The 21,943-nt window shown below is 42.0% G+C and overlaps 1 protein-coding gene across 4 annotated transcripts in view; it reads left to right on the top strand.

The window, feature by feature from the left end:
* Positions 1 to 1,576: 1,576 nt before the first annotated feature.
* The window catches only part of CTCF (CCCTC-binding factor), a 46,400-nt gene continuing 26,033 nt past the window's right edge, over positions 1,577 to 21,943 (top strand). For 2 of the 4 annotated variants that reach the window (XM_027847669.1, XM_027847671.1), the window contains exons 1-2: positions 1,577 to 1,644; positions 11,657 to 11,777. The gene's annotated coding sequence lies outside the window, so the exon portion shown is untranslated. Of the gene's footprint in view, positions 1,645 to 2,599; positions 2,938 to 11,656; positions 11,778 to 21,943 lie in introns of those variants that run through there. The other 2 variants (XM_027847672.1, XM_027847670.1) reach the window with 2 other exon arrangements.

Here is a 21,943-nt window from a genome sequence, read left to right as displayed (position 1 = left end):
AGAGAGAGAGAGAGAGAGAGAGAGAGAGAGAGAGAGAGAGAGAGAGATTGAGAGAAACACAGCTTTTTTTCCTGCCCTGAGTTTTGGTCAGTCAGCCAGTCAAAAAGCATTTAAGTGCTTACTAAGTGCAAAGGACTGGGCTAAGAACAGGGTCCCTTCCTTCAAGGAGTTCACATTCATTCCTACAAGGAAGAGTCAATATAAGAAATATGCACATCTAAGACATACACAATGTAAAATGAAATTAATTTCAGAAGAGAGGCATTAGCTGGGGGAAGATGGTTCAAGGGACAGGAAAAGGCCTCTCGAAGAGGGTCGGATCCGAGGTGAGTCTCCAAGGCAGCTGGTGAGGTGAGGAGGGGCAGCATTCTTCAGGAACTGGGATGAGGCTTAGTCCAGGGGTGGGGAACCTTCAGCCTCGAGGCCACACGTGGCCCTCTAGGTCCTCAAGTGCGGCCCTTTGAATCCAAACTTCACAGAATAAATCCATTTATTAAGGGGATTTGTTCTGTAAAATTTGAACTCGGTCCAAAGGCCGTACCCGGGGACCTGGAGGGTCACACGTGGCCTCGAGGCCGCAGGCTCCCCACTCCTGGGCTAGAGCAAAGGCACGGAGCTGGGAGCGGGAGGAACAGTGAGCCCAGGTGAAGGTGAGCCTAAGACCACCAGGAAGGTAAGGAGGGGCCAGTCTGGGAAGGGCTTTCAATGCCCGACCGATTGGTTGACCCTGGGCGCAAGAGGGAGCCCCTGGAGTTGACAGCAGGAGGTGGGTGACACTGTCGGGCCAGCACTTCCCCTTGGGTAGGGGTCCCCTTGGGGGGGAGTCTTCACTCCGCTGGGGGTGCGGTTACTCACCTGCTGAGCAGGGGTGGGGGAGGGGGCTTTGGAACGACCCGGGGCCAGCCGAGTCCGGTGGGGGTGGGGGTTTCTCTTAATAGGCTCAGGCCGGGGTTCCCCAGGTAAAGGGAAGCAGGGGCCGCCAGAAGCGTCAGGCGCGCCGCTCCCTCTCCCGCCGGGCCGGTCCCAGGGGACTAGGGGCCTAAAGCCCCCAGCCTGCGTTCCCGCTCCGCCCCGCCCCGTCGTCGGGCGGGGAAAGAGCCACAGGGGGCAGGGACGCGATGACCCGGATGACTCTACGCTCCCGGAAACCCGCGCACCACGCCGGGGTCTGAGGCCCAGAGCCCGGCGGGCGCGTGACGCGCGGCGTGCCCCATGACGCCATCGCGCCGGCATTTGAAACTTGGCGCCCTAAGGCCGCCTCCCATGATACCCCGCGCCACTCCTCCCTCTTCTCACCTTTACTCCCCCCTCCTCCCTTCCCCTGCCCGTCACCCTCCCTCCTTCTCCCTCCGCCGCCCGGCCTGCTCTTCTCTCTTCCCCCCCTCCCCTCCCTGCTTCCCTTATCAGCTCCAGCAGTACCGGCAGCCCCGACGCAGGCGCACTGCGCCGCGCCGCCGCCATTTTGTGTCCGAGGCTGTGGAGCGATTAAACCGTGCGCGGAGCTGCCTGTTTCCGAGCGGCGGCGGCGGCGGCTGGCGGCTGGGAGGCCGGAGCGGGCCGGACGGCGGCCGGGGCGGCCGGAGCGGGCCGGGCAGGCGAAGGAGCGGGCGCCGCGGGGGGGGTGTGGCGCGGCGCGGCGCGGAGGTAAGGGGGGAAACGCGGGGTTTGCAGGGAGGTTTCGCGGGCCGCCTCTAGGTGTCACGATGGGGCCGCTCCGGTTGGCGCTGGCTGCAGCCCCGGCACCAGCCGCCGCCGCCGGGGGGTGTTTGTCTCCCTCTATCGTCCCTGCTGCGGCGCCGGCAGCCGCCATTTCCCTGCCGCCATCGCCGCCGCCGCCGCCATCGCCGCCGCGGCGGGGCCCGAGGCCCGGGGCCAGGGCCGGGCGGGGCCGAGCCCCGAAGGCCCCGACTCCATTTTCCTTCCTTTGTCTCGGCCCGCCCGACGGCCCCGGGCCGGCCCCGGCAGCTCTCCCCGCCCGCCCGCGCGCGCCCCGGGCCTTCTCTCGCTCCTTCCTTCCCCCAGCCCCGGCGCCGTCCCTGTCGCCCCAGCGTCCCCGGAACCTCCTGGGCGTACGAGCCCCGCCGCAGCCGCCGCCGTCCCCGCCTGTCCCGCTCCGCAGCCCGGCCGCCTCCCCGCCGCCGGCCGCTTCGTGGCTCGCCGCTCGCTCGGGGCGGCGCGGGGCCCCGGAGCCCCGGCGGGAGGCCGGCGGCCGGCCCCCGGGGGCCTCGGGCGGCCGCGTCCCCGCGCCGCCCCGCCGCCGCCGCCTCCTCGTCGCCCGCCGTCGTTGTCTCTGTGTGGTCCAGAGTGGCAGAGGCGGCGCTGCTGCTGCGAGAAGAGACCCCGAGAGCTGGAGAGAGCTCCCTCTGCACTCTGGCTGAGGAAGGCTCCCACACGCACACACACTCACACGCCCCGCACACACTTGGCCCCGGCCCCGCGCCCCCGCCGCCCCGGCCATGTGGGGCCGCCTGGGCGGGCTGCGTTGGGAAGGCCTGGCCCCGGGCCCGCAGCGAGCCCCGTGCCCGTGCCCGCCGAGTGTCCGGCGGAGCAGTGCCCTACACCAATGACACGTCGGTCCGTCCCCCGTGCACCCTCCCCCCAGCCCCCCCAGGGCTCTCGAGTCCTCGGCTCCTGCTTCATGCACCAGGATCCTTCAGATTGGTAGTTAGAGCTGCCCTGACACCAGAAAACCCGAATGCAGCCCCTGCCTGTGCGGAGGCGGCTCCAGGGCCGGAGCAACTTGGGCGGACGTCTGACTTGTTTCAATTTCCTTGAACTTCTTCACTTATTTCCAGGAAGTGGCCCAATGCAGAGTCGTCTTGTATGAGGAATTTGCACGGGGCTTTCCCTCTGATTCTTGCACAAAAACCTGTTATTCCGTGTTCGATGTGCCATCGACAACTTATTGTCACCGGGCAAGCATCCTTAAGTCTTCAGGTGTTTTGTTGCTTCTGCTAAGAATTCTTGTGGCCAAGTTTCACCCACTGGGGTAGATCAGCATATGTTTGGAAGGGGTTGGAATTTTGAGTTCTTCTTAAGCATGTAAAAGTAATTAGAGGCATTTGGTGGCATAAGACATTTTAACTGGTCTCCTTTTCTTGGCATTTAGACTTTTAGTGTGTGTTTATTCCTCTGTGTATTTTTAAATATTCGATCTGGATGACTAAAATTGGGATGACTCAGTTCTAAATTACTAGCACCATCCTAGTAATAATAACTTGCTTGTATAATGAGCTTTCCTGACAGTTTTCTGAAGTAATGCCGGTATTATCCCCATTATACAAGTAATTCTCTGAGCCTCCATTTGTTAGAGGTCACACAGCTAGTAGATGTCACAAGTGAAATTCAAACTCATATCTTCACCCTCTTCTACCCTGCCATAACGACTCATTTTCTCTTCCATGTAAACTTATTTTTTCTCTCTATTGCTTTTTTTCACTACCTGAGTGGAACATTATCTTTAGAAAGATTCTCATTTTTTCATTTTCATTTTCCTTCAACTTCAGAGGAAGTGAAGACTAAGCAGAACAGTCAGTAGTGATATGTGTTTGGAACCTAGATCATTCAAGAAAAATGAACTGGTTTTAAAGATAAAAACATCTTTTGGCACTTTTTATTAACTCAGAACTTTTATAAAGTATTTATAACTTAGTTAATTATGACTAACTGGAAAAATTCATATTCTTCCAACTTAAAGTGGATTTAAAAATAATTCCATATGTAATTTTTTTAAGCATGTGTATTTAATTTATAAACACTTATATGGTCAGGCAGTTAGTTGGTTGTAGGGAGAGAGGGAGGGAGTAAGAGAAAGTAAGTAAAGTGAGGGTTGTAGGTTTATGGTCCTTTCCTTACAACAATCCTATGAGGTTGGTGGTGTAGGGTCCTTACATACAATCAGGAAATAAGCTTCACAGAGAGGTTAAGCAACTTCCCCTAGGTTACACAGCCAAAGTAAGTCACTCTGAGAGACTAGTAACCCTATCTCCATTGATTTTTGTATTCCCATACTTAATCATTTTATAGAATAATTTTTACTTGGCAAAGTGATGATTGTGGCCAACCACAGTTTTGTAGCAAATAATGATTTACAGTGTTCACTATGCTGTCACCTTAAAACTTAACTACTGTTTAATCTCTAAATTAGCTTGAAAAAATTTATATTGATTCTGTGTTTCTCAGAACTACTACTTATCTCAGAGGGAGTACAGGGTTCTTTTACTCTCCCTTAGCATTCTATTTAGTGGAAACCCTCCTATGGCATATACAAAGTAGAGGATTTCATCCTCCACTTTTCTCTTGGCCCTTTTCCCAGCATTCTTACATCATGCATCAGAAGTGCAAGAATCTCTCCCTGATTCTCAGTTTGATTTCATCCATTCTTCAAGGTAATGAACTGCTTTTGTCATTCTTCCAGAGAATTTCTCACTTAAGCTGCTGTGTCCAGTTCACTGCAGAGTTTCTGAATGAAGAATGAGCAGTTAATAGTTCACATTTCATTTACTAAATGAGATTTTAGGAGGCATTGCTGAAGTGATAGCTTCAGTTTTCTTCTAGTTAAACTCAATCCTGTCTACTGTGTGCATGTATATTTTTCCTTCTGTTACTGTTTATTTAACCTCCCTTCCCCTTTTCTGTCATCTCTGTTTCTTTAGTAGGTATAGTATGAAATTAAAGCATATAACTGTTTTCAAACATCTTAGTTTTAGATTTTCTGTTCATAATTTAAAGACCAGATGAGTTCAGCAATGCAAAAACAAACAAACCAAAAAAAAAAACCCATGCTGGACCAGGAGTTAAAAGACCACAGCATATGTTCCAGATGCTTCTGTGTACTAGCTCTTCAATATTGAACAGATCTCTTCACCTTTCTCTCCGTCATTAGAATGAAAATAATACTTGCTCAGATAACTCAGGAGAGACATTTAAAGTGTGTAGAGTATTGTATTAGGAGATACTAAGTTTAGATTAGATTGTCATCTCTGTCTTCCGAAAGCTTGTAATGTACTCAAGGGGTAAGAATGACCAATGTATCAATAACACTGTATATTATAGTGAAATGGATTAGTTATAAAGGTTCTGGGTGAATGAGTTGTAAGTTCAAAGCACTTATAGACTTGTTCATTGCTATTATTTTAAAATTTCTACACAGTCCACTTTTCTTTTCCCTTAGTGTCACCTGCCCTTGGTAGGGGTCCTGAGAAGAGATTCCTTGTCTTGGTTCAAATCTCTGGACTTAATTTTAATTTTTCAGTGCTGGCATTTTAGGGGAAGGGAATAAGCATTATATGGTACCTGAATATGTGCCAGGCCCTGTGCCAGACACTTAACAAATATACCATTTGAAACTCCTAACAACCCTGCCATGTAGATGTGTTATTATTCCCATTCTTCAGTTGAGGAAACCGAGGCAGACAGAGGTGAAGTGACTTGCCTAATGTTAGCTAGAGTGTCTGAGACTGTATTTGAACTCAGGTCTTCCTGACTCCAGGCCCAGCACTCCTGTGAATCACCTAGGTGGCAAAGCTAAGAATTGTGTCCTCTGGGCTCTCATTCAAGCCCTGGGTTTTGGGGTGTGGTTTTTTTTTTTGTTTTTTTCTCCTTTTTTACATACTTTTTTTTTTTGGAGGGGGAGGCAATTGGGTTAAGTGACTTACCCAGAGTCACACAGCTAGTATTATGTGTCTGAGGTCAAATTTGAACTCAGGTCCTCCTGACTCCAGGGCCTGTACTCTATCCATTGCACCACCTACCTGCCCTTTTAACATCTTTTTTTGAATTGCCCTAGCAACATATTGTAGTGCTATCCAGTTTTTAATGAGTAGAAAATGACAATTTTATGTAGAGCTAAAAATTTTTGAAGAAGATGGACCTCAATTCAGTTAAGTCAACGACGAGCATTTATTAAGCATTTGCTATGTGCCAAGCACTGTATTAAGTTCTAGGGGTTCAAAGGGAAACAAAAACAGACCCTCCCCTCAAGAAGCATTTGTCCTAGTGTGTTAGATGACATGTAGATAACCCATGACATCTGAAATGAGACATATACAGAGTAGACAGAAAGTAACCTGAGTGGGGAAGGCACTAGCAGAGCACCAGAAGGGCCTCCTACTGATGGGGATACTTGGTATTGTGTTTTGAAGCAAGCCAGGGAAGCCAAGAGGACAAGGTAAGCATTCCAGGCCTGGGCAACTACCAGTAGACAGAGGCAGGAGAAAGATTGCCTTGTTGGAGGAAGTGAAAGTGGGCCTGCACTCGGACAAGAGTTGGCTGCAAGTGAGTCTGAAGAGTTTTGAGTGTGGAACAAGGCTTTATATTTGATGCTGGAAGTAATGGGGACAAGAGAATGAGATGGGCAGACCAATACTTCATAAAAATTACCATAGCCACTGACTGGAGGATGATGGAGAATGGGGAAAGACGAGCGTGGAGACTATTGCAAGGGTCCAAGTGAGAGGTGACTGTGTGAGTGCAAAAGAAAGTACTTTGAGACTTGACAACAGATTAAGAGTTGAGGATGACACAGAAAGGGGATGACTGTGAGATGGGGGGGTGCCTTTTATAGGAATAGGAATGTTAGGAAGAGGGGAGGGTTTCCAAGAAAAGATGAGTTCTGTTGTGGACATCTTGAGTTTGAGAATTTCAAGTCACAGTTGTGTATATGCATGACTGCAGTTAGCAGAGACACTAGGACTGGATATACATAAAGATCTGGGTCTGTTTGTATAAGATGATAATTGAATCCCAAGTGAACTACTGTAGAGCCCAGGACAGCGACTTGGGAGACACCCACAGTTAGTGGGTGAGACCTGGGTGAATAATTAGGAAAGGAAACCAAGGAGTCAGACAAGTAGTGGGAAGACTAGGAGAGAGAGCAGTATTGCAGAAACTCATAGAGCAGAGAGTATCCAGAGGGAGCATGATGGGCAGTGTCATGTGCTGCAGAGAAGGCAAAAAGGGTGAAATTTGAGACATCCTTAGAAGGAAAAATGTGTTCTTCATCTAATGAAGATTAATGATAAAAGTGCTCTGCCCAAGGCTTAGTCCAGGTGCAGGAGGACTGAATCTTGGAGTTCTCTCTGCTACCATATAGGATCACAAACTTCTCTTTGCAGCACCTTCTTGACTTCCATGTACTTAAACTCTTCAGCACTCCCATTTCATTTTGTAAAGATAGAAAACTGAAAACTACATGTCAGTCATTGGTACAATTTTGTTGGTGGAAATAATAATGAGGTCTGGTTTAGTCTGGTATCCTTTTCTTGCTTCATATGCTTTGCATTATCCCTTCTATTGAAACATTTTTCTTTAACCCCAGTATCCTCTTGAAGGAGCTTTTGGCAGCAAGTATTATTAAATAAAGGAACAGAGAGGTTAAAGAATGAAATTAAGGTTAGACCAATGTCTCCTATGGATAAATATCGAAGGTTACATAAACACATGAGAAGAACAAGGAAGAAAATATGAATAGGAGCTAGGAAATTCCTTTCACATCTGTGGACAGGTGAAGAGTTCATGACTGGACAAAGGATAGACAGAAACGTAGAAGAGAAAATGGAAACTTTTTTACATAAAATTTTTAAAAGCTTTTGCCCAAACAACATCAATGCAGCTGAAATACGAAGAGTAACTTTCCAGCAAGTTTTTTCAATAAAGGTCTTAATTCTGTGATCCATAAAGAATTATTTCAAACTTATAAGAATAAGAACCATCTCCTGATTGATAAGTTGTCAAAAACATAGTTCTTAGAGGAAGAAATCCAAGCTAGAAACCATATTTTTAAAATTCTGTAAATCAGTAATTAGAGAAGTACAAATTAATCAGCACTGAGGTTCTGTCTTACGCCCATCAGTTTGGCAAAGGTTACAAAAAAGGAAAATAACAAATATTGAGGGAGGTGGCAAGAAAAAAAAAAACATTGACCCATTATCGTTGGAACTATTGGGGGCCACACCATCCTCCCAGTCTGTCAGGTCCACATCCTGGACTCCTCACTATCTCTCGACCCCCCCCCCCCCCCCCGCCGCCATATCCCAGCTATTGCCAAGAGCTGTCAATTTAATTTTGCAACATCTCTCCTTTGACACTCCCCCCACCTTGGTGCAGACGCCTCACACCTGGATCATTTCAATAGCCTGGTGGTGAGTCTGACTGCCTTAAGTCTGTCTCACCCCACTTCATTCTGTCCTCCATTCAGCCACAAAGTGATTTTCCTAAAGTGCAGGTCTGACCATGTTACCTGTCTGCTCAGTAAGCTCTCATGGCTCCATGCCTCCAGGATAATAATAATAATAATAATGATAACATTATTTATATAGCACTTACCATGTGCCTGGCACTGTGCTAAATGCTTTACAATTACCTCATCGAAAACAAACTCCTCTATTTGGCATTCAAAGCCCTTTATGACCTAGGGAATCAACTCCTACCCTACCCCACACACATCTACCCAGTCTTTTTATACCTTACTCCCCACTGGGTACTCTTCAGTCCAGGGAAGCTGGCTGCCTGACTGTCCCCCCTACCTGGAATGTTCTCCTTCCTTATCTCTACCTACTGATTTCTCTGGCTTCCTTCAAGTTATTTTCAGAAAGCTTTTCTCAGTCCCTCTTAATTCTAATACTTCCTTCTTTTAATTATATCCCCTTTTTCTTATAAATACAAATTTGTTTATCTCCCCCATTCCGTTGTATACTTCTTCAGGGCTGGAACTGTCTTTTTTTGCCTCTTTATATCCCTAGTGTTTAATACTGCCTGGCACATAGTAGGTGCTTAATAAATGTTTATTGACTGACTGACTAGAGCTTTGAATTGGATTAGCCATTCTAGAAAGCAATTTGGAACTTTGCCCCACAGGTCACTAAATTGTGCATACCCTTTGGCCCAGCAGTACCACTACTAGGCCAACTGATACCTCCAAAGAGATCAAAAACAACAACAACAAACCCATATATGCACATACTTACAGTAGCCCATTTTAGAATGGCAAAGAGCTAGAAACTAAGAATTTCTATCATTTGAGGAATAGATAAACAAGGTATGGTATATAAATGTATTGGAATACTGTTGTGCCCTATGAGTGATGAAATGCAGTTTCAGAGAAACCTTGTTATGAATGGATTCAGAGTGAAGTGGGGGGGAAAAACCAGTCCATTTTATATGATAACAACATTGTCAAGACAAACAACTTTGAAAGACATAACTCTGGTGGATCCACAAACCAACCAGGATTCCAGAGGACTGATGAAGTAGGCAATGCTTCCTCCCTCCTGACTTGGTGATAGACTCAAAGTGCAGAATGAGACAGGTTTTTGGACAAGATCAGTGCAAGAACTTGTTTTTGTTTGACATGGCATACTTGTTACAAGAGTTCGTTTGTTTTAATTGGGAGAGATGGAAGGAGAAGATTAGTACTTGTTCATGAAAAAAAGTAAATTTAAACTTAAATTTAGAAGGATGAAGTTAAATTCTGTGGTAAGGCCAGAAAAGAACTGTTACTTCTAGTACAGTGTTCTAATCTTGAGACCACTTAGTTCTTTGGTCCTCTTATCTTATGACTATTATCCTTGTCTTCCTCTTCAAGAGCTTTCACCATGCTAGGCAAGGTGCCAGTAATCTTTCCCTATTTTTATTAGGAAATTGGATCTGCAAAGATAATGGAAAGTCATAAGACTTTAAAAACCAACAAAACCAGACTAGAGCTTATTATCCATCCAAATAAATGTTGACCTGTTAGGTGGAGAAGACTGAATGCTTATTCCGTATTTCCATGAGGCTATTGTTGCCCCCAAACATGTTTGGAATGCCATTGTAATTCTTTACAGGCTATTAAAAAAAAAAAGACTTATTTTATGGTTGTGGTCTTGTTGGGTGTTATTTTGTTCATTTAGTTGGTTTTTGTTTATTTTGAGCCAAAACCATGTTGACCAGAATTCTTTCCCATGCTTGGCTTTGATAAACTTTTTGGTTGTTTCTAAAAGTTAAGTTTAGCCTCAAAGGAAAAACATTTTGCGACAGTTAACGATATTCAAAAGAATCTGCCATGGGCTTTGGAAGATTTAAAGAGAGTTCTAAGCAATAACAGTTTTCTTGGAATCAGTGTATTGCTTCCCATGGTGACTCTTTCAAATTTGTATAACTCATTTATGTCGTGCTTTGGTAGCACTTGATTTTATTTGATTGTCACAATAACTCCATGAAGTATTAATTTGATTTTCAGAAATTATTACTTGATAGTGATGTCTTCTTCATAACCTGGCTTGCTGTCTTTCTAGTGATTAACTGGAAGATTTCATTGAATATCATGTAGAGGACACAGTACAGAACTCAGAGATAGGCTTTTCTTCAGTCACCTACCACTTTAGGGTTTTTTTGGTTTTGGTACAAACATTTGTAAGAATCTGTTCTTCATGATTTTCATCAAATAAAGAAAATTTAAAAAAATAATAAAAGCATGTATTAAATAATTACGTGCCAGGCGCTGAGCTAAGTGTGGAAGATGCAAATAACAAGCAAGAGTGACCCCTGCCTTCAAACTTAACTTACAATGAAGGAAGACAGCATATAAAAGGGAGCTAGAAATTCAGAGCAGTATGGGAGGGTCACAGTGGAATGAAAGCTTATCTCCCAGAACTCAGCACCCAGGGGCAAGAATTCCAAGGTCCTGGGGATGGAGTGGGGAGGGGAGGGGAGGCATCAAGAAATTGGAAAATGATCCTCCTTATTCTGGCTAACCTAATTATCCTTTTAGTACCTGTATTGTTAAATCCACTTTCAACTGAGTTTTAGCTTTTCTACCTTAATTAGTACTACATCAGTTTAGTTTTGTGGGGTTTTGGTAATTTGTGGTGTATGTTTAGACATGACAGTTTCTTTTCCCTCCCACTTAATAGTGTTTTTTTTTTTTCCAATTACATGTAAAGATAGTTTTCAACATTCACTTTTATAAGTTTTGAGTTCCAAATTTTTTTTCCTCCCTCCCTCCCCTTCCCAAGACAGCAAGCAATCTGATAGAGGCTATACATGGACAATATTAAATATCTTTCCCCATTAGTCATATTGTGAAAGAAGAATCAGGGGGAAAAAAGTGAAAATAATATGCTTCAATCTGCATTCAGACTCCATAGTTCTTTCTCTGGATGTGGCTAGCATTTTCTTGCGTCGTAAGTCTTTTGAAATTCACATGACAGTTTCTTTAGATACTTTTTTTTTGTTTTTTTGCTCGGCAGTGGGGTTAAGTGACTTGCCCAAGGTCACACAGCTAGTATGTGTCCAGTGTCTGAGGCCAGATTTAAACTCGGGTCCTTCTGACTCCCAGGCCAGAGCTCTATCCACCACACCACCTAACTGCCCCAATACTTTTTTTTTTCTAATGTAAATTCAGGGATATAACTTCTTAACAATATTTTGGCTGAAACTATCCTGACTGCATTATTGTATAACTCAGGAATGGTCAGCCCATGATATTTCAAATTTTTTACTAAAGATATCTATAATTAGCACAGTATATGTAAGGTTAACATTTTAGCTATTTCATTTTGTGGCTAGGATCAAATATGTTGTTGACAAGTAACCATGAAAGACCTGTGTTACCATTGATAAAACATTACACACATCTTTGTTGTGTTGAATAATAATTTGCACTTTATTTTTTTAGAATGAATGTTGATCTTCATCAGAGGGTCAAGATGTTGTAGTGAACCAGTCATCGTGGACTTGGAGTCAAGAAACCTGGATACTGTTCCCTTTCTACAAGCTAACTTTGCAGGCACAGAAAGGTAAATGTTTTCATTTCTTGATCTCAGAGATGGATGTAATATAGGCAGTTTCCTTTTTCCTTTTTGTCCTTTCCCAGATTTGGATGTATTGTAACTTTAACTCTTGAAATCATGGTGGTGACCCACTTGTGAAATTCTTTTCTTGACTCATCAGAGCTTTTTTCTTAGGAGTTATTGAAAGGAGTATTCATGTCACAATTTACTTAAATACTTGACATGCTTTTTGAATTCATGGGTTTGGGTCTTGTTTCTAACATTCCAATTGTACAGCCTTTCTGCATGTTTAGTGGAGCTGTCTTTAAACTTAAATGCTGTCGTGGAAAAAAGTATCAAAGCTTTTCTGTTTGGCAAGTATAATGGATGAAAGTTACAAAGAGACAAATTTGGACTTAATGTGGGATGGGCTGACCCAGTATATAATGAATCCTCTTTGCTAGGAATCTTCAGGCAAAAGCTGGGTGTTGGGTTTGTTATGAGAAGCATTCTCTTTTGGACTGGGTGGCTTCCAACTCTGAAATTCAGTGACTTAAAGTGACCAGAAAGTTCAGCAAAGGTTTAAACAAACCTTTCTCTGTTAAGCCAAGCAAAAGGCAGAGAGATGTGCCCAAGTTGCCCATTTAGGAACCAAGGCCTGCAGTTGATAGTGCCATTTGTCCTCTAATGTCAATCTGTCATCCTACCTATAACCTTTCCAGTTTGGTAGAACCTGCTAGAATTTGGGCTTCTCCAACACAGCCTTCAAGAAATCCCTGGTCCAGTTGAAAACTAAAAAGGATATTTTTTTCTTTTTTTGGTGAGGCAGTTCTAGTTAAGTGACTTGCCCAGGGTCACACAGCTAGTAAGCATGTCAAATGTCTGAGGCTGGGTTTGAACTCAGGTCTTCTTCCAAGGCTGGAGTTCTATCCACTGCGCCACCTAGCGGCCCCTAAATAAATTATTTAATTTAAAAAAAAAAAAAAACCAATCCTTGGTTCCATGATGAATCTAGAGCCCAGGACTTAAGTTAGACTGTTTCCAAATAAGAGTAAATATGTAAATATTAACAGATTTACTACTTTTATAGTTATATGATAAAACATTTTTATTTATTTGTATCACTTATATATTTGTTTATATTATTTGTATTATGTATTATAATTTTTTATTAATCTCCCCAGTGGATATTGGGGGTTGGGGTAAGAAGTATAGTTCTGAAATTCTCTCTTCAGCTATTTGCTTTCCAGATTGAAATTTTGGTCCCTTGTTGGATTAAAGAGAAACCACGTAGGCTGGAATTGGGTAGCTACTTGTATCCTGAAGGTCTTATTGAGAACGTGACTAGAGAATGCATGCTAATAAGCTATTCAAGAGAAATTGTACTAGATGAGCCAGCCTCATGAGTGGAGGCTTGGACTTCAGGAACCTATTATTCAGGTCACTGAAAAGGCAACAAAAATGGCATATAATAGACCAGGAAGACTGGGTTTGAGGCTCCCCTCTGGCTCAGAGGTATGTAACCCTGAGCTCTACTCACTTCTCTATGAGACTTGCAAAGTCTCTATGAGAGTTGCAGAAAGGGTGCCAACCTGCCTTGGCTCAGCCCAGAGGGAATCACAGGTGCAGTCCCCATCCCTATTAGTCAAGTAGTAAGAGAGGCTAATGGCAGTTCTGCCAAAGGCTGTGTGGCATAGTTTTGTTTGTTTTTAATTTAAACCACTGGATTCTGAGGTATAGGATCATAAATTTGGAGCTGAAAGGGTAATTCAGAAGTCATCCCTCTCATTTACAGATGAGAAAACTGAGGCTCCAGAAAGTTATGATTTACCCAAGACCATAGAAGTGGTAGAGCCAGAAATTGAGTCTGGACCAGGTGGTCCGCCCCACCCCTGAAAAGCCTGACCAAAAAAGACTCGGACTTGAGTCCTTTTTCACACCAGCCCTGTAATCAGGGTGACCTGTTTAACTTCCCAGGCCTTCAGCTTCCTAATCTGTAGTATAATAATGCTGCACAATCTTGTAAACCTTTAAGTGCTATTTAAAGGGATTAAGAGGGTTTTGTTTTGGTTTTTAAACTATCACTGCCTTTTTATACTTGTTACCTTGAAGAAGTCATTTAACTTGACATAAGTTTCCTCATTTGTGAAATGAAACTGATGGTTCCTTCAAACTTGAGAATCTAGCATCTTCTTGCATTCTTTTCTAATAGTAGTAGTAGTAGTAGTAGTAGTAGTAGTAGTAGTAGTAGTAGTAGTAGTAGTAGTAGTAGTAGTAGTACAGATTCCGCAGGGCAATAGACACCTTTTTACATGCTTCAACCATTTGTGGAGTTGTAAAGGTTTTCTTGAGAGTTTTGTATGTGAGCTCTGAACAAATGAGAGGCCAGTTGTAGGTGGCAGACAAAAAGCACAATAATATTTGCTTATGCAAGGATCTAAGACATCTCCAAAGGCCTCGTGATGGAAAATGCTAGCCACATCCAGAGAAAGAATTATGGAGTTGTAATGCAGAGGGAATCATACTATTTGTTATTTTTTCCTTCTGGTTTTTGTTTTCTCTTTCTTGTGGTTCTTCCTATTGGTTCTAATTCTTCCTTACAACATAAATAATGTGAAAATATGTTTACTGGGACTGTATATGTATAACCTGTATCAGATTGTGTGCCCTCTTGGGGAGGGTGATGGGGAGGAAGGGGGAGAAAATTTTTAAACTCAAAAGCATATGGAAATGATTGTTGATAAATCAAAATAAATTAATAAAAAAATAATAAAAATATTTGCTTAAACAAGTCCTCTTTCTCTGAACAAGTTAGGAATGGTAGGGAGAGGAAATAAGTGAAACGTGAGATTATGCCCAAGATCTATTCTTTACACAAAATGCTGCATCTCCTGCCTCCATGCATTTTTCACTAGCTATCTCCGGTTCCTGGAATTCTCCTTTTCTCCACCTCAGGCTTTTCTGGCTTCTTTCATATCCCTGGTAAATTCTATAGGAAGCCTTCCTTCTATTGGTTTTCTCCAATTTATCCTGCATATATGTATGTATATAGGTATATTTTTTTTACTTAGTTTTCCAGATGTTTGCTCCCATCTGCTTTTGCTTTCTTTCTATACCAAGCATTTAGCACAGTGTCCAGTACACAGTAGGTGCTTAATAAATCCTTGCTGACTGACTCCGTTTCTGAGTTAGAATTGCTGTGTGCTAAGACAGAACTTAATCTTTTACTTCAAAGACTACCCAGTTATACAAAGGATTAGCCTTTTCTTACTGAGTGGGGCAGTTGAAGAGAAGGGGGTAGAGCCTATAGCCTCTGTTTCCTCACCTGTAAAATGGGGATAGTACTTCTAAGGCCCAATCCATAGAGTTACAGGAGTCAAAAGAACTGATAATCAATAGTTATGCGAAGTTCAACCCAATCCCTTGTGTACCTGTGAAAGGCTTCGTGTAGCATTTGGGTTGGATCTTGAAAAATGAGTCCTGTTTCAACCGAGGTGAGGGTTGAGGCATTCCAGACATAAAGTATTTTGTGAGCAGACACATGAAGACAGGAAAGTGCAGGGGTGTGTTTGGGGTATAGTGACAGTCCTGACTGGTTGGGGTGAAATATTGGGAATGAGTAGTGGGAGGAAACTGGAAAGGTTAGAGAAGTTAGAGTTATTGGTTAAGGGAGGGTGGGGGAAAGAGAAGGGGAAAAGCATTTATATAGTGCCTACTATGTGCCAGGCAAATTTGCTAAGCCCTTTTACAAATACCCTTACAAGAACCCTGGGGAGTTTTAAAGATGAGGCAGCTGACTTGCCCAGGTTCACACAGGTGGTATCTGAGGCTACGTTTAAACTCAGGTCTTCCTGACTCCCAGCACAGTGTTCTATCCACTGTGCCACCTAGCTCCCCCCTGGATGAGGAGTTAAAACTTTTGGATTTTAAGGAGGTGATATCTAGAAATGAACAGACTAGTCCTGGTGAAAGAGAATGAAGGCCTGGACTAGGAAGTTGATAGGAATGAGAGAAGAGGAGATGGGAACATTGTCATACTAGAGGTAGAATCAGCTGGATTTAGTAACTAGATGGGAGGGGTATGACAGAAAGAGTGACTGCCAGGGTTTTGTGCATGGGTGAGTGGGAGAAGATTGATGCCATTTAACAGAAAAAGAGAAATCAAGATAGAGGAGCAGGCTGTGGGGAGGATGAAAAGTTAAGTTTTGGACATAATGAGTTCAAAATCTACAAACTGAAACTTTTTTAAAATTATGCATAAACTAAGAGTAAATCTGAGCAGCTTAACTATGAACTTTATGGAGATTTGATAATACTATTTTAGCTGCTTTGAGTCTTACCCCTTTGTTACTCATATGTCTTGGTTACTTGAAATTGAAAGGCAAAAGACCTGGATCAGTATTTCATACATTAAGTGGTTAAGTAGATACTGTAAGTAAGTAAGATACTATTGGGTATCTTAACTTTTGCATTTAAACCCTTAATCAATTTTCACACCAAAATTAGATCCTTGTTGAAGATAAAGCTTCTCTCAAAAGACGATGCTTAGTTGTCTCTTAATATGAATTGGGTTAGAAAATTTAACTGTGAAAGGCCCAACTTGGATGCTTCATTTCTTTTTGTGCCATTTCCAAATACTCACATATGACACCTCACCCTGACCCAGAAAAACTGAACCCTTTCATAACAAAGGAAAAGAGTTAAGCAAAACAACTGATAATAGGGACCACATGTGACAGTGTATACAACTTTCTCTCATGGTCAAAAGCCCCCAACTTCTTTACCAAAAGGAGAGAGCTTTTCAGAGATAACTGATTAATCTTTTCTCTGGGGCCTTTGGTTTTGGTTTCTTTTTAGTTATCTTTTCACTTACACAGTTTCTAAAAAGTCTGTATTCTTCTGGGTCTACTTATTTCCCTCTGCATCAGTCCATGTAAATCTTCCTTTGTTTCTTGGAATTCTTCATTCTATGTATTAGATATTTAGCAATTTTCCTTTAAAATCCCAATATGGGGTTGGGGGGGAGGCCATTAGTTCCTGCCCTACCAAGAGTGCTTATCTTAAGTTCTTCCTTCACACTTACTTTTTCTTGTGTCTTCCTCCAGATAGGCATTATACATTTTTTTTTAACCTGTATCCAGCACTTGGCAAAGTACCTGGCACGTAGTCGTCCTTAACCAATACGTGTTGCTTTGATTTGTGCATAGTAAGAAAAAAGTTTCATATGCAAAGAACAGCAAAAAGTTATAAATGAAACAGTTGCTCCCTATATAATGGGTGCTTAATAAATGTATGTTGAAAGAATGATTTGAACAAGTAACAAAGTATTCCTTCTACTTGTTTTTTGCGGGAAGAAAGTTCACTTGCTATTTTCAGATTACGTGAAGTGTTCTTGCATCCTGTAGTCACGAAATTTGGGTTTTAATGGTACTCACTTTGCATGCTGGTGGCACCTTCTAAAACATGAAAAAGTCTGTGAGCTGTCAGTTCAACAAATTGACAGATTTCCAAGTACCTTTGTGACAGTTTAGATAGAAAGGGGATCCTGTTCTAGAATTTAATAGTCTCTAAATTGTTCCCAGAATGATTTACATCATGGATTGGCAACCAATATTTAGCAGCTATGTTGAATTACAAATTTATCGTATGTGTCCAATAAATGCAACATATGACAGAACATAGGTTAGGAGTAATCTAGTCAACTTTCAGAGTTATATTTGATTTTGAGGTCTTGAAAATGTGATTAGACAGACTCCTATGAGCAATAATACAATTAACTATGTTTTGTGTCTTTTATACTGCAGGTCTTCTTACGTAGCTGCCCTGTCAAAAATAATTATAACCTTAATTGGCTTTAAGGCTGCAGTTTTCATTAGAATTGACAGCGTTTTCCCATTAAAACAGAATCACAGTTTAGAACACCCAGAACATCTCAGCTTCGGAATCTAGCAAGTCCAATTTTTCTGTCTTTTATTTATTTATTTATTTTTACCATGAAATAGTGAGATTTACCTGCTCGCTTATCCCTTAGGATTAATTAGACTGAAAACCTGATAAGCATTTAAAGCAAATTGGTGGTAATGAAAAACCAAGGGGAAAGCTGTTTTTCAATTAATATTCCCAAATTTTTCTTTGTAGCTAACATTATAACTAAGTATTGAGACTGGTTTGTCTAAATTTTGTCCCTTGTCAGGATTAATTTCGTTTTTGGTGTAGATACCTCCCTTTATTTTTATATATGTCCAAGTTCCACACTCTGTGCTTTTCTACCATATTTGTTAAACAATCATTTTTTTTTAATTCGAGTCCTCTGATTATTTCAGTGAAGTGATTCTACTCCAAACCATCATTATATTACCACTTTGGTTCTAGATCCATTGTTCCATAGTTATTAGGGCTTGACTTCTCTGGGCTTCCCTTCCGTTCTTCTGTTTGGTTGTCCAATTTAATTTATGTTCTGACATTATTTCATTGTTTTTTTTGAGACTGAATCTCACTGTCTCACCTAGGCTAGAAATGCAGCTTCCACTCATAGGCCTAATCTCAGTATTGAAGCCATAACCAGTTTGCACTGCCATTTCCCTCAGGGGCCTGCCATGTCAGTGCTTTAGCCCTGTTGCACCTAAGAACTCAGATCTACCAGCCTCAGCTTCCCCTAGTAGCAAGGATTACAGGTATGCACTACCATGTTGGCCATTGCTGGTATTTTTCAAAGTATCAACTATTTCTTGTTCTATTCTAGTAATCGAAAATGAAGTTCCATCAAATCAGTCTATCATAATAGTCAGCTAGCATTAAGCATCTACCATATGCCAGGTGTTTCATTTGTTTTAATGGTACTTGGGGCAAGTCTGTATTGTTGGATACCAAATAATAGCTTCACTCTTAATATTGAGATAGAGATACGTATCTCTATTTTGTTTTTATCTCTATATACATATACATACATATTCTCACACCTTCCCTGGACAGAAATCATGGGCTTGCTATAGAAGAGCACAGATTTAGAGCTCGAAGGGACCTTAGAGGCAGCCTGGCTGGTCCAGCCCCTGCATTTTATAGATGTAAAAAATTGAGGACCGTTAAGGTGATGTAATTTGACCAAGGTCACACAAGTGGTAAGCTTTACAAACTCAGGTCCTCTGCCTTAAACCATTATCCATTTCCCTGTACTATATAGTAAACTACTTATGTGGGTGCACTATGTAAGATTTAATATCGTAAGGACTCCCACCCATCATAAGGGTGGGAATTTGGGCAATTATTAGTGCCACTTTGCCTTATGTGTTTTTTCTTTCTCTTTTTCCATGATAAAGATAATTTTCCCCCATTTTGCAGATAAGGAAAGGCCTTGCTGACAAAGCTAGTATGTCAAGCCACCTATTCACGTCTGGCTCTCACCCCAAGTCCTGGCTACATAGTAATGCTGTACCCCACTGCTTCTTATCTCAGGTTATGCCTGGAGCTTGCCAGTGACTCCCACAGGCCTTGTTTGGCTTGGATGGTTGGGATCTCAACTTGAGGACTTCTTGGTAATGGTAGACTGAGCATAAGAGTGTCTGTCCTTTCCTAATGCTGTTTTTCTAAGAGTGGTGTACATTTTAATCTGAGCCTGGCTTTCAGTTTATTTTATAGATGTAAAAATTTTCAGTTTATTCTTCAGATAACAATGGGGACGTGTAAAGTCTTATGGCCACCACACCAGTAGCTTCGATTTGTATGTTTGCTTACTGGTTACTAGTTTTTGACAGGAGGGCTACATGCAAAATCTTCAAGGTAATACATATTTCCCAAGTGTTAATGGATGCATTTTTACCTTTTCTCTTATAAACTATTCACAGTTATTCCCAACAAACTCTAATAGGGTATATTCTTAAAGCAGATTAGGTGATAGTATTCTAGAATGATGGCCCTCCACCATCATTCTGAATTATCAAAACTTGGCTACACATTAGATTCCAAAGAAAATGGGGTTTTCAGCTACTTTCCATCATAGCACCGTGTTCCAGGAATGTGTGATTAGGAAGGAGCTATTGTTCTCTCTCTACTCAGAAGGAAGTAAGGAAGAAGCCAGTATTCTCTTCATGTAATCGTCAAAAGAAATGAGAACTAGGGTTGCACTTGGATTTGTATTATGAAATCCAAATGGAGTTTCTAGGAATGTTCAGAAGTTAGTTGTATCCATCCAAAGTTTAGGCTCTCCAGATGAGCTTACACCTTGAACATACAAAGGGTGCAATAAATACTTGTTGAATGAGTGGATATTTCCTCTTAACATTCAGGAGTTGGTTGTGACTAGATCTATAAATCCAAGTCTCAGTAATAAATTATATCCTTACTTGGTCACACACTTCCATTCAGAGTGTTTGTCATTCACTACTTAGCCACTTGGTTTAATGATTATTTATTGTTAGGTTAGGTGGCACAGTGGATAGATTGCTAGGCCCAAAGTCAGAAAGACTCATCTTCCTGAGTCCCAATCCAGCCTCACTTAGTAACTGTGTGACCTATGGCAAGTCACTTAACCCTGTTTGCCTCAGTTTCCTTATCTGTAAAATGACTTGGAGAAGGAAATGGCAAACCACTCCAGTTTCTTTGCCAAGAAAAACCCAAATGGAGTCACACAGAGTCAGACACAACTGAACATCATTTTTCTATTCTCTTGTTTTGCAGTGTTGCCATTCTGAATATTTTATTATCATTCCTCGATCCATAACACCTTAAATATGTTCTCTTTCTAGTTTCCTTATGTAGAGAAATTGTCTTGTTTGGTACATTTCATTCTAATATCAGGGTCTTTGTCCCTATTATATAATGTATCCATAATAGATTTTTTTCCCCCCTTTTTTTTGATGAGGCAATTCCAGTTAAGTGACTTGTCCAGGGTCACACAACTAGTAAGCGTGTCAAATGTCTGAGGTCAGATTTGAACTCAGGTCCTCCTGACTCCAAGGTTAGAGCTCTATCCACTGCACCACCTAGCTGCCCCCCATAATAGACATTTTAAAGTAATAGGGGAAAGTTACCATTACCTGAAGCCATTGTGGTGGGTTGTATCAGGTGTCGATCTTAAGTAGAAACAGGCTCCACTGAACCATACATAAGAAGCCCTGCAAGCCATATGTGTAGTTTTAAAATATGTTATTATGTGTGTTCTATTTTTTAAAAATTTTGTTAACTATTTTCCAGTTACATTTTAATCTCTTCTGGCCATATCCTGGTCATGTGTTTGACACTTCTAGACTATGCCATGCCTTTGTATGAAAATGTATCACTTTTAGTCATGGAAGTATCTTGATTTTTCTTCCCTCTTCCCCCCCCCCTTTTTTTTTGGCAAAGGAGAGTGGGAGAAAAGGAGGCTATGAATAGATGATGGTGTTTTCTGGTCAATTCTTGCTGAGGACCCATTACAATGGTCACTAATATTCTTCTCACCCCAGTTTGAGCCAACTCTCTCCTCTGTCCAGCTCTCATCTGGTGTTTATTGTCATGCGCTATGATAGCACAGTAATATAATAATACAGTAGCATTTATCTTTTCTGTAAGGTGATGATGTCTTTTTAAAATACAAGAAAAGTAATTTTTCTCATTTAGCTTAGCTTTCGTTTTAAAAGATTGGAAACTTCTCATTCCCATTCTTTTATGTGCCATTCTAACATTGACATTCAGGCTGTTAGACTATATCCAAGAAGAACTTTTGGTTCTTAGGAGATGAATAGATGCTTTTTGCCTTGTCCTTTTTTCTATAATGGGAAATAGAGCCAATAGGCATTTAAATGCCTACTGCATAGTTCTCACTCTGTTGTGAGGTTAAATATCCTTAGCCCACTAAACATTTCTTTAAAATGAAAGTGTTGGACAGAATGATCTTAAGGTCTCTTCCACACTAAATCCTATGATCCTAGGATTATGGATTTTCCTTCCACTTCCTTTGCCAAAAAGGTGATGCTGGATGTGTATGAGGTGGGATCCATATTAGGCTCTTTCGATGGTTCTTAGGAGTCCACTGTTAACTCAGGCTTGCTACCCTTTGGAAGGGTGGGGGGAGAAAGAAGCTCTATAGTAACTATTTTTATAAGCCTCTTTAGAAAACAAGCTGTGAAATTATAGCAGGTCATTTGGACTTCACAAGTGCAAATCAGGTGTTAAATAAAAGGACCGAGGCTTTCTGCTTAATAAAGCAAATCACTAAA

This window comes from Vombatus ursinus, unplaced genomic scaffold (genome assembly GCF_900497805.2).
Source record: "Vombatus ursinus unplaced genomic scaffold, bare-nosed wombat genome assembly UNPS02005286.1, whole genome shotgun sequence".
Lineage (NCBI taxonomy): Eukaryota > Metazoa > Chordata > Mammalia > Diprotodontia > Vombatidae > Vombatus > Vombatus ursinus.
Note: the sequence above shows the minus strand (reverse complement) of the source record. Positions and strands in the feature narration are given on the sequence as shown.